This window comes from Rhinoderma darwinii, chromosome 4 (assembly GCF_050947455.1).
Source record: "Rhinoderma darwinii isolate aRhiDar2 chromosome 4, aRhiDar2.hap1, whole genome shotgun sequence".
In the NCBI taxonomy this organism is placed as follows: Eukaryota; Metazoa; Chordata; class Amphibia; order Anura; family Rhinodermatidae; genus Rhinoderma; species Rhinoderma darwinii.
Window position 1 is genome coordinate 319,288,222 of NC_134690.1, and position 10,801 is coordinate 319,299,022.

Sequence of the window (10,801 nt, forward strand, 5' to 3'; positions counted from 1 at the left end):
CCGCTGCCAGAGGTAGCTGAGGGCTGGGGGCGTCCCTGCTCTGCCGGGTGAGATCGAGCACTGCATCTGAGTGGTTTTGGAGAGAGGGAGCTCCCTCTCTCCCCCACCGACACCCGGCGATAAGATCGCCGAGTGTCTGTGATGGCAGCCGGGGGCCTAATAAAGGCCCCCAGGTCTGCCTGTGGTGAATGCCTGCTAGGTCATGAGTAACAGGAGTATTGCAGTGTATTATAATAGCGATCGCAGAATCAAGTCCCCTAGTGGGACTAGTAAAAAAGTTTAAAAAAAAGTTTAATAAAGTTAATTAAAGAAAAATGAAAAACCCACTTTTTCCCCTTACAAACTGCTTTAGTATTAAAAAAACAAAATAAAGTAAAGTTACACATATTTGGTATCGCCGCGTCCGTAACGACCCGACTATAAATCTATAACATTATTTAACCCGCATGGTGAACGCCGTAAAAAGTTAAATAAAAAAAGATGGAAAAATTGCTGTTTTCTGTGAATCCTGACTTTAAAAAAATGTGATTAAAAAGTGATAAAGTCGCATCTACTCCAAAATGGTACCAATAAAAACTACAAGTCGTCCCGCAAAAAAAACGCCCTCGTACAACTGCATCGGCGAAAAAATAAAAACGTTACAGCTCTTCAAATATGGAGACACAAAAGAAATTTTCCAAAAAAAGTGTTTTTACTGTGTAAAAGTTAAGTTAATGAATAAATAATATGTACCTCAAAATGGTGCTATTAAAAAAATACAACTTGTCCCGCAAAAAAATAAGAATGCGACGATGGAAAAAACTTAAAAAATAGCTTGGTCATTAACGTCTAAAATAGGCTGGTCATTAAGGGGTTAAAGAATGTCAGGTCTCTTATTATTCTAGGAGACTTTCAAATCGGCGCTCTGAGTCCAATGGAGCACGTGTACCCACTCTGCACAGGGCACTGCCATGTGCTTGAGCCCTAAATATCTGAGTGCGCATGGTTTTGTTTTTTTCTTAATGGTGATTGTCAAGCATAAACAGCGATTGCACTACTGAGAGTGGATGTATAATTTAATGAAATCTCTAAATGAATCCTATTGGAAGTCTAGTTGTACTTCTAATACATGGCTCTATCTTGCTTTGCTTCATTTGATAATATACCCAGAAATATTGTAATCCATCTTTTCCTACTCCTTTTTTTTTTTTTAATGACCGATACGCACTGTCCAGCGGAGCCTGTGTGCTGCTCTGCCCCAAGATGTATACATGGTGTCAGAGGCGTAGCTAGGTTCTCCAGCACCCGGGGCAAAGATTCAGTTTGGCGCCCCCCCCCCCCCAACCTCTTTCCCGACATCTCCTTCCCCCTTGCCGTGTTTGTTTCCTCTACCAATCGACGTGTCATTTATTTTTATGTAACTCGAGCACAAAAACATTTGTACATTTTACAAGCAATATGGTTCTATACACAACACCAGAACCAAGCTCAGTACATATATATACAGCCCCAGAAGCAAGCTCACTACATATATACAACACCAGCACAAATACAGCTCAATTTAGTGCAACCCCTGCCGTATAGGTGTGTACGGCGTAAAACTACAGCTCCCAGCATGGCCCAAACAATGATAAGGATATGCTGGGAGATGCCGTTTCACAAAAAATAAATCCTATCCTAATCACAACACCCATCATCTCGCTGCAGATCATACAGTGACTACAGTGCTGATTAGAGGCAGAATAAACATTTACATTAAGTGACTCACCGGTGACGTCTCAGATTCTAGTTCTTTTTCTCCATCCGGTCCAGACCTCTATGGTGGCTTCTCCCGGTCACAGACCATTTCTGCAGTTTGCTGCCCAGATGTCTTCAGCTTCTCACTTTTCCAACATCTCTGCACCTACAAATAAATATAAAGTTATCATTATACCACACACTACGCCCCTAAATATAATGGCGCCATACAATGCACCTCTAATTATAATAGCACCATACACCGTGACACACACACACACACACACACACACACACACACACACACACACACACACACACACACACACACACACACACACACACACACACACACACACACACACACACACACACACACACACACCCCCCCCCACTATAGATATAGCCCACCCCTGTATATGGTACTCTACAGATAGCCCAACCATGTATGTAGCCCCCCCCTGTAGATATAGCCCACCCCTGTATATAGTGTTTCACAGATAGCCCACCCCTGTATATAGCCCCCCTTGTACATATAGTCCACCCCTGTATATTGTGCTCCACTAGATAGTCCACCCCTGTATAGTGCTCCACAGATAGCCCATGCCTGTATAGACTATATACAAGGGTGGGCTATCTGTGGAGCACTATATACAGGGGTGGACTATATGTACAAGGGGGCTATATACAGGGGTGGGCTTTCTGTGGAGCACTATAGGGGGAGCTATTTGTGGGATACTATATACAGGGATGGGCTATATCTACAGGAGGACCATATCTACAGGGGTGGGCTATATCTTATATAGCCCCCCACCCTGTAGCTATAGCTCACCCCTGTATATGGTGCTCCATAGATCGCCCCCCTGTAGATATAGTCCACCTGTATATAGCCCACCCCCTGTAGATATGGTCCCCCTGTAGATAGCCCACCCCAGTATATAGCCCCCTGTAGATATAGTCCACCTGTATATAGCCCAGCCCTGTAGGTATGGTCCCCCTGTATATAGCCCAGCCCTGTAGGTATGGTCCCCCTGTATATAGCCCAGCCCTGTAGGTATGGTCCGCCTGTATATAGCCCACCCCCTGTAGATATGGTCCCCCTGTATATAGCCCACCCCCTGTAGATAGTCCACCTGTATATAGCCCACCCCCTGTAGATATAGTCCCCCTGTACATAGCCCACCCCCTGTAGATATAGTTCCCCCCCTCCCCCGCAGATACAGCCACACACTTCTATTACAATTAAAAAAAATAAAATAAAATTCAAACTCTCCTTGTTCCCGCTCCCACGCCGTTTGGCAGCTATGGAGACCTGCTCTCTTCTGCGCAGGTCTCCAGGGGGTTGAACACAGCGTCTATGAAAGGCGCTGATTGGCTGGGCAGGAACGTGCCCGGTCATTCATTGCTTCTAATTGTACCTGTGTCCTTGCGACACAGGTACAATTGTAGTGAAGGAGGTGGTGCATGGTGTTTAATGGTGATGGTCAAACGTAAACAGTCGGGGTGGGGCTTAGCCATGGCAGAGTGAACACGCGTTTCGGGGGAGCTCCGTGCCGCAGAACACGGCCTGAGTCCGTCCTGACTACCGGGAGATGCTCGGAAAGCGTAGGGGACAAAGCGCTACACCCTCCCGCTCCTTACCTCGCTCGCAGACACGAAGTGTCAGCATGGACTGCTTCCTCTCAGCGCCGCAAGCCGCTCCCGGGGTCCTGGGTGTCATGGCGGCCGCTGCTCAGCGGCCACGTGGAGTGCAGAGGATCGCCTGAACGCGCCAACGACACCTAGCGTGCAGGGGCAGCTGGACGTCCCACCGATGTCTGCTTCACATCCAGGGACCAGCAGTAATGAGGTACTGCCAGTATCCCCTGCCATCCCCCTGTCTGCCCTGCCGTCAGTCACAGTCCCCCTGCCTGGAAGCTCTGATGGCATCCCCCTGCAGCCTGCCCTGCATGCAGACTTAGGCTGGGTTCACACTACCTATTTTCAGACGTAAACGAGGCGTATTGTGCCTCGTTTTACGTCTGAAAATAAGGCTACAATACGTCGGCAAACATCTGCCCATTCATTTGAATGGGTTTGCCGACGTACTGTGCAGACAACCTGTCATTTACGCGTCGTCGTTTGACAGCTGTCAAACGACGACGCGTAAAAATACAGCCTCGTCAAAAGAAGTGCAGGACACTTCTTTCAGACGTAATTTGAGCCGTTCTTCATTGAACTCAATGAAGCACAGCTCAAAATTTACGGCTGTCAGAGAAGCCTCGAGCATTTACGTCTGAAACGAGGCAGCTGTTTTCTCCTGAAAACAGTCTGTCTTTTCTGACGTAAAAGCCTGCTACCGTGTGCACATACCCTTACAGTTACTCAGGGAACTAATACAAGCTCTCCCTACGAGACAGGACTTAGATTCCCTGGTGACCAGGATTGAACAATCCCACCAACAAGATATCGCGGACCTAAGACACAAAGTAGACAGGGTGGACACCAGGATTACTTCCACGGACTGCGCGGTTTCCGCTATTGACAGCCGAGTGCTTGTACTGGAGCAGGCAGCCATTGCTAATAGAACACATATGCAATCCCTTGCACTCCAACTGGATGATCAAGAAAACAGAGGCCGCAGAAATAATATTCGACTGAAGGGCCTCCCGGATTTAGGTCCCAGATACGACCTCCCTAATAGAATCACCGCCATCTTTAATAAAGTCACCAATAGACCCCTGGAAGCTACATTCTTACTGGACCGTGTGCACAGAGTCTCTAGGCCCGGTCCGAATGACCCTTCAAACCCGCGGGATGTCCTGTGTCGTTTGCACTACTACTCGGACAAGGATTTGATTGTCAGAGGAGCTTGGTCGCATGGTCCGATTTCGGTTGATGGAGGCAGGCTCGCGGTCTATCCGGATGTCTCTCCGCGGACGCTTTACATGAGACGTCTACTGCATCCGCTGCTAGAAAAGATCAAAGCGGCTGGAGCCACTTATAGATGGGGGCATCCATTCCACGTGGTCGTCAGAAGAGACGCAACCTCCTTTCTCCTGCGCCATTCCTCGGATTTGGAGGCCTTAGTTCGTTTCTTGCAGATTGATCCGGTTCCGGACTGGCTGGCACTGGATCGGTCTGAACCGCCTCAACGCCGGCGCAATCGGCACCCGAGCCAGCCTTTCAACAGGCCCTCGCTACAAGACTCAATAGGACCTTTCGCTTTGACTGCCTCCTGAGGCCTGAGCCGGACTCCGGATCTACAATTTGTCATCACGATACTATATCGATGGCTTCTACTGTCTCTGGGCTTCCTAAAGTGCCTAGTGGTTGTCTCTTTTTTTTTGTTTTTTTTTGTTTACAGGTCCTTTTTACGCCCTCCTGAAGAGTGTCCTCACACGCGGGCCCTGCTGAGCATCCCCGCTACGTTTTTCTTTTCCCCTGATCGATGGGACTTTCCTGGACGCGGGTTGATACGTCTGATCTTACGCTACCTGCAGAACAGTAGATCTACCCGGTCCTTTATATTGCTCACATCCTTCGCTCCCAGCTCCCCCCCCCTTCCTACACCCCCAACATGTTGGTATTCCGGAATATGTATGCCCCCCCCCCTCCCACCTCCTCTTTTAGAGCTCTTTACCTGTCATGCTCATACAGGCGATCGGCCGGGGGGGTCGTGTGCTTATTATTATGTCAATGCGTCAGTATTTCTGCCTAGGGTCCTATTATATTATATGTTATATGAGCAGTGTACCATTCGTTAATGGGCTACTCCCATTTATTGTAGTGTTCTTATGTGGGCTATTGTTTCGCATATACATTAATGGGTAGTTTATCTGTACGGGCTGATACCATCTGTCTTAGCCTTCCCTACACACTCCATATTCATATTTCAATGTCCTCAAGGCGGGGGCTTCTAGTGATTGTAATATTATGTTCGCAGTGACCGATTATATGTACCAGTGTGGTATCCCTTACTCATCTTTTGGTGGGTATCGGATATTTCTGTCTGCCTTCCCCTTTTACCTGCCTCTCACACTCCTCTTCCTCCCTTCCATCCCTTTTCTTTCCCCTCCCCTCCTTTTATTTATCACAGGTGTCTCGTCGGGTAGTTGCACATTGTAGAGTGCCCGGGCAGGGTTATTGTACCGGGCGGCAGGAGGTACTGACAGGTCATTGTAATGCCAGTCAGAGGTCTGCTGGTTTGCTGGCCTTCTAAAAGTGGTTTGATAATGACCTGAGCTCGTACTCTTCCAATAACCTTGCCCTGGTGTCTCTCCGTGTTCCGCTCTTAAAGCTCTCAGGAAAAGGGATAGTATTGTTTGATGGGCCTTGACTGTTGGACCTGGTTATATAAAGTGTTCTGGCCTCCCTTGCTCACCTCCTGGTGGGCACTGGACGAAATTTATATTTTTCATTTGATATGCTGCTCACTGCATGGGGCTCCCCCCCACTTCTCTTTGGTTTTCCTTGTTCCTGTTTTGTCGCTAACTTTTTCTCCACAGGTTCTTGCCACGTAGGAGTTGGCCTCTGGGCCACTTTTTCTGTCTATTTTCTTTTTCTTCTACCCGATCTTCCACTTCTCCCTTTCTCGTCCTCCCTTCCTTACCTTCTACCCCTTCCCGCCGGGAACATGGCCCGTCACTCCCAGACAGACCTACGGATAGGCTCATTGAATGTCAAGGGCTTACATAGTCCTGGGAAGCGATCCATTCTGCTTAACATGTTGAAAGGCAGACAATTACACGTAGCTTTCCTGCAGGAAACGCACTTGAGTGAACAGAAACCCTTTAAGTTATCTAACTTATGGTTTCCACACGCTTATCATAGTTTTTCTCCCGACCCGAAATCCAGAGGGACAAGTATCCTTCTTTCCCGCTCTATTCCATGGGAATTTCTGGACTCTCGCAGTGATGGGATGGGGCGAATGCTTTTGGTCAAGGGTAGCATAGACTCACAGATCCATACCTTCGCTTCCTTCTATTTGCCTAATGTGGGTCAGGGTTCAGCATTGATTGTTTTTTTAGATACACTGGAGGAGTTTGGAGAGGGTACCATTGTTCTAGGCGGTGACTTCAATGTGGCATTGGAACCGACCATGGATGTTTCATCGGGTTCATCGTCAATCCCACACTCCCAACTACGTCGCATTAAACGAGCCCTCCACGACCATAACTTTGTAGATACGTGGCGTCTTTTACATCCAGCAGACAGGGACTTTTCCTTTTACTCCTCCGTGCACGACATTTACTCCAGACTCAATCTGTTATTTATCAAGCATCGCGCTCTTCCAACGTTGCAGGCGGCCGACATTGATTCCATCTCTTTCTCAGACCATGCCCTTGTCACGGTGTCCATGTCATTGCAAACTCCGATAATGTTCCAATCCCAATGGAAACTTAATCCCTCGCTTCTCAATGACTCCCTCGTCTCATCGGATGTACAACATACGCTGGATGACTATTTCTTCACAAACACATCCGCTGACACGAACCCAAGGGTGCTATGGGGGGCACATAAATGTGTCGTTCGCGGCATTCTTATCAAACACGGAGCCCGATTGAAAAAAGAGCGCGCCGTGACTATTGTTCGGCTTCTGTCGGAGATCAAGGCCTTAGAGACCACGCACAAACGTTCCCATGAAGTAGAATGTCGAAATGCGTTAATTCAGAAACGGGACGAATTACGTACCACATTATTAACCAAAGCTAAGGCCACCCTCTCTAAATGCAAGCGCCATTTCTAAGAGTATGGTAACAAATGCAGCAGATCGCTTGCTAGAGCTCTGCAAATCCAGCAAGCGCGCACTTATGTTTCATTTATTGCATCCTCCCCCAGCACACGAGCCAACCTGCCTCTGGACATAGCTGCACAGTTCCGCGATTTCTACTCTTCCCTTTACAACGCCGACTCCACCAATCCGGCCACGCTGTCAAGCGAATTCCGTGCACATATCCAATCCTATATTGCGGACTCAGGATTGCCGCCCTTGGCAGAGGATTACTCACTGCCTTGGAAGAACCGATTACTACAACCGAACTAACTGATGCGCTCAAAAACTCCGCCTCTGGTAAGGCCCCGGAGCCTGACGGTTTCACGCTACCCTACTATAAAAAATGTATCTCCCGCCTTGGTCCGCATCTTCTGTTGTCCTTGAATTCTCTCTCCTCCTCTGTACGCGTTCCACCAGACGCGCTCAGGGCCCATATAGAGGTGATTCCCAAACCGGGGAAAGACCCCTCCCAGTGCGCCAGCTACAGGCCAATTTCACTGCTTAACGCAGACATTAAACTCTTCGCTAAGATTTTGGCAATGCGTTTGGCCCCCTTGCTCAGTGGGGTAATTCATCTTGATCAGGCGGGGCCTGAGACAACACTACGAAGGCGATAAATCTCATTCACAAGTCCAAATTGTCCCGCGTACCACTTATGCTTCTGTCCACTGATGCTGAAAAAGCATTTGACAGAGTCAATTGGACGTACATGGAGGAAACACTTATCCGACTCGGACTGGGTCCTCAAATGATGGGTTGGATAATGTCATTGTACTCCTGCCCATCTGCCAGGGTTCGTGTGAATGGCATCCTTTCGGAAGATTTTACAATCCATAATGGGACCTGCCAGGGCTGCCCCTTGTCCCCTTTGATCTTTATCCTTACTCTGGAACCATTCTTAAGACATGTTCGTGCCAATCAGGACATTAAGGGACTAGGAGAGGGATCCCGAGTCGCTAAAGTGGCAGCGTACGCAGACGACCTGTTATTCTTTCTGACTAACCCTTCCGTCTCCTTCCCGAATCTGATGCAGGAGTTTAGTCGCTTTTCCAGCCTCTCTAATTTTAAAATACATTTTTCCAAATCCGAGGCCATGAATCTCTCCCTTCCCCCTGCCCTGCTGTCTACACTAGAGCAATCCTTTAGTTTCAAATGGAACCCGGTGGCCCTTAAGTACCTGGGCGTGCACATCCCGGCAGACCTGAAGGAGCTCTATAACTTAAACTTCCCAGGGTTTCTCGCTGAAGTGAAAGCAGATTGTGCCAGATGGTCGTGGGGCACATTTACGTGGATGGGGCGCTGCACGATTTTTAAGATGAATATTCTACCCCGTCTACTATACCTCTTCCAAGCCCTTCCTATAGCAGTTCCCCCTTCGTTTTTCAAAGCGATTAACACCATTCAAATGTCCTTTGTGTGGAATGGCAAACACCCACGTCTCAGTCGTGCGCTACTGTGTCGCTCCCGGGGGACTGGCACTTCCTGACATTCGCTCGTACTATATTGCAGCCCATCTGTTGCGCGTAGTGGATTGGTGCAGGCATGCCCCCTTTAAGGCCTGGGTAGGCCTTGAGCAAGGCTTTTCGGAGATCCCTTTAGAGACGATTCCGTGGTTGAAACGGGGACTTCTCACATCCCTTCACCACCATCCCACGATTGGCCCCACGCTTCGTTGTTGTGCTCTTCTTATGGTCCGATCAAGTCTCCTTCCTCTTTGCTCTCCCATGACTCCGATCCTGGGGAACCCCTCCTTTCCCTCTGGGTTGACTGATCCGGTGTTCAAGTCCTGGTCATTGGCAGGTGTATTTAGGGCAGAACACTTCCTGAAGAATTCAGAGTGGCTCTCTCTCGCGGAGTTGACACAGATGCCTGACCTCCCTCCCTTGGGTTACTGGCGTATATTTCAACTCCGCCACTTCTACTCCTCGTTGCCTTCTCCGGCCCTTTTCCATACTCCTAGATCTCAGTTGGAAGCGGTATGTGTCGGCGATGGACCGATTCGCCATACTCTGTCCACGATTTACCGGCTCCTGCTGAACCCGCCGGACTTACCAACGCCTGGATACATTTCTGAATGGGAGGTGGAACTGGGAATTACATTTACCACAAGTCAATGGTCCCGAATTCTCACCCTAGCTCATAAAACCTCAATTAGCTCACGATATCAGGAAGCTAGCTTCAAACTGTTTTCACGATGGTATAGGACCCCGGTCCGTCTCCATCTAAGCTTCCCGACCATCTCACCTCTTTGTTGGAGATGCGGTATGGATAATGGTACCCTTCTCCACACTTTCTGGTCTTGCCCGCTACTAGCAGAGTTTTGGGACGGGGTCAAGAAGGTGGTCCTCGAAGTAACTGACACCACCTGTTGCATGGATGCGGCCTTCTTTCTCCTCCATCACAGTGACATTCGAACTAACACCTACAAACGCTCTCTGCTTCACTTTTTAGTGATGGCTGCACGACACTGTATTCCCTTGCGCTGGAAGAAATCCTCTCCTCCGACATTGTCCCTCTGGGTTTCGAAGGTCAATGACCTTATGCATATGGAGGACCTGACTTCCTCCATTCACGATACTCACGCTAGGTTCTGCCGCACGTGGGCTCCTTGGATCGTGTTTCAGGACACTGACTCCTACACAGACATTCTTGGAAGTGTGGACACTGATGGCTTGCTCGTGGGATCCTGGTCGGGAGTGGCGGGGGTCTCCTCGGCGGGAGTTGCTATTCCTCCCTCCCCTTCTTGCCCTTCTATACCCTTCCTTTACTTCTGTTTAGGTCTGTTTCTCTTATGCATAGTGGGGAGTTTTCATGAGTATATTCTAGAGATGACATATAATGCTACCTCGTGGAAGGTTTACAGTGTGTGGTTCATATTCATACATCTTTATTTCTATAAGTTGTTATATCTTCCCATAGGTACTTGATGTATCTTGTATTCTGTAAACATGTGGCTGTCGGACACGAAAATAAAGAATTAAAAAAAAAATAAAATATGTAAACAGTCATTGCACTATGGAGTTTGTATAAAAGCAGGGCTGTGTCTGGGTGGAAGCAGGAATTGCAGGTTTTTTTTTCTATGAGTCCCGGCCGCATTGAAACGTTTTTTTTTGTATGTATATATATATCACTTAAATGTTACACCTACAGGATCAGGGGTTTCCCCTCTATTATACGATGCTGTCACTTAGGGTAGCACAGAGACCTGAGATGCAGCAATTTATTTATTTTTTGGGGAAAAAGGATACTATGACGTTTCTTATCTCTACTGATGATATTAATCAGTGAACATCAGTTTGCCTATCCTTTGTAAGCAGATTTATTTATTTT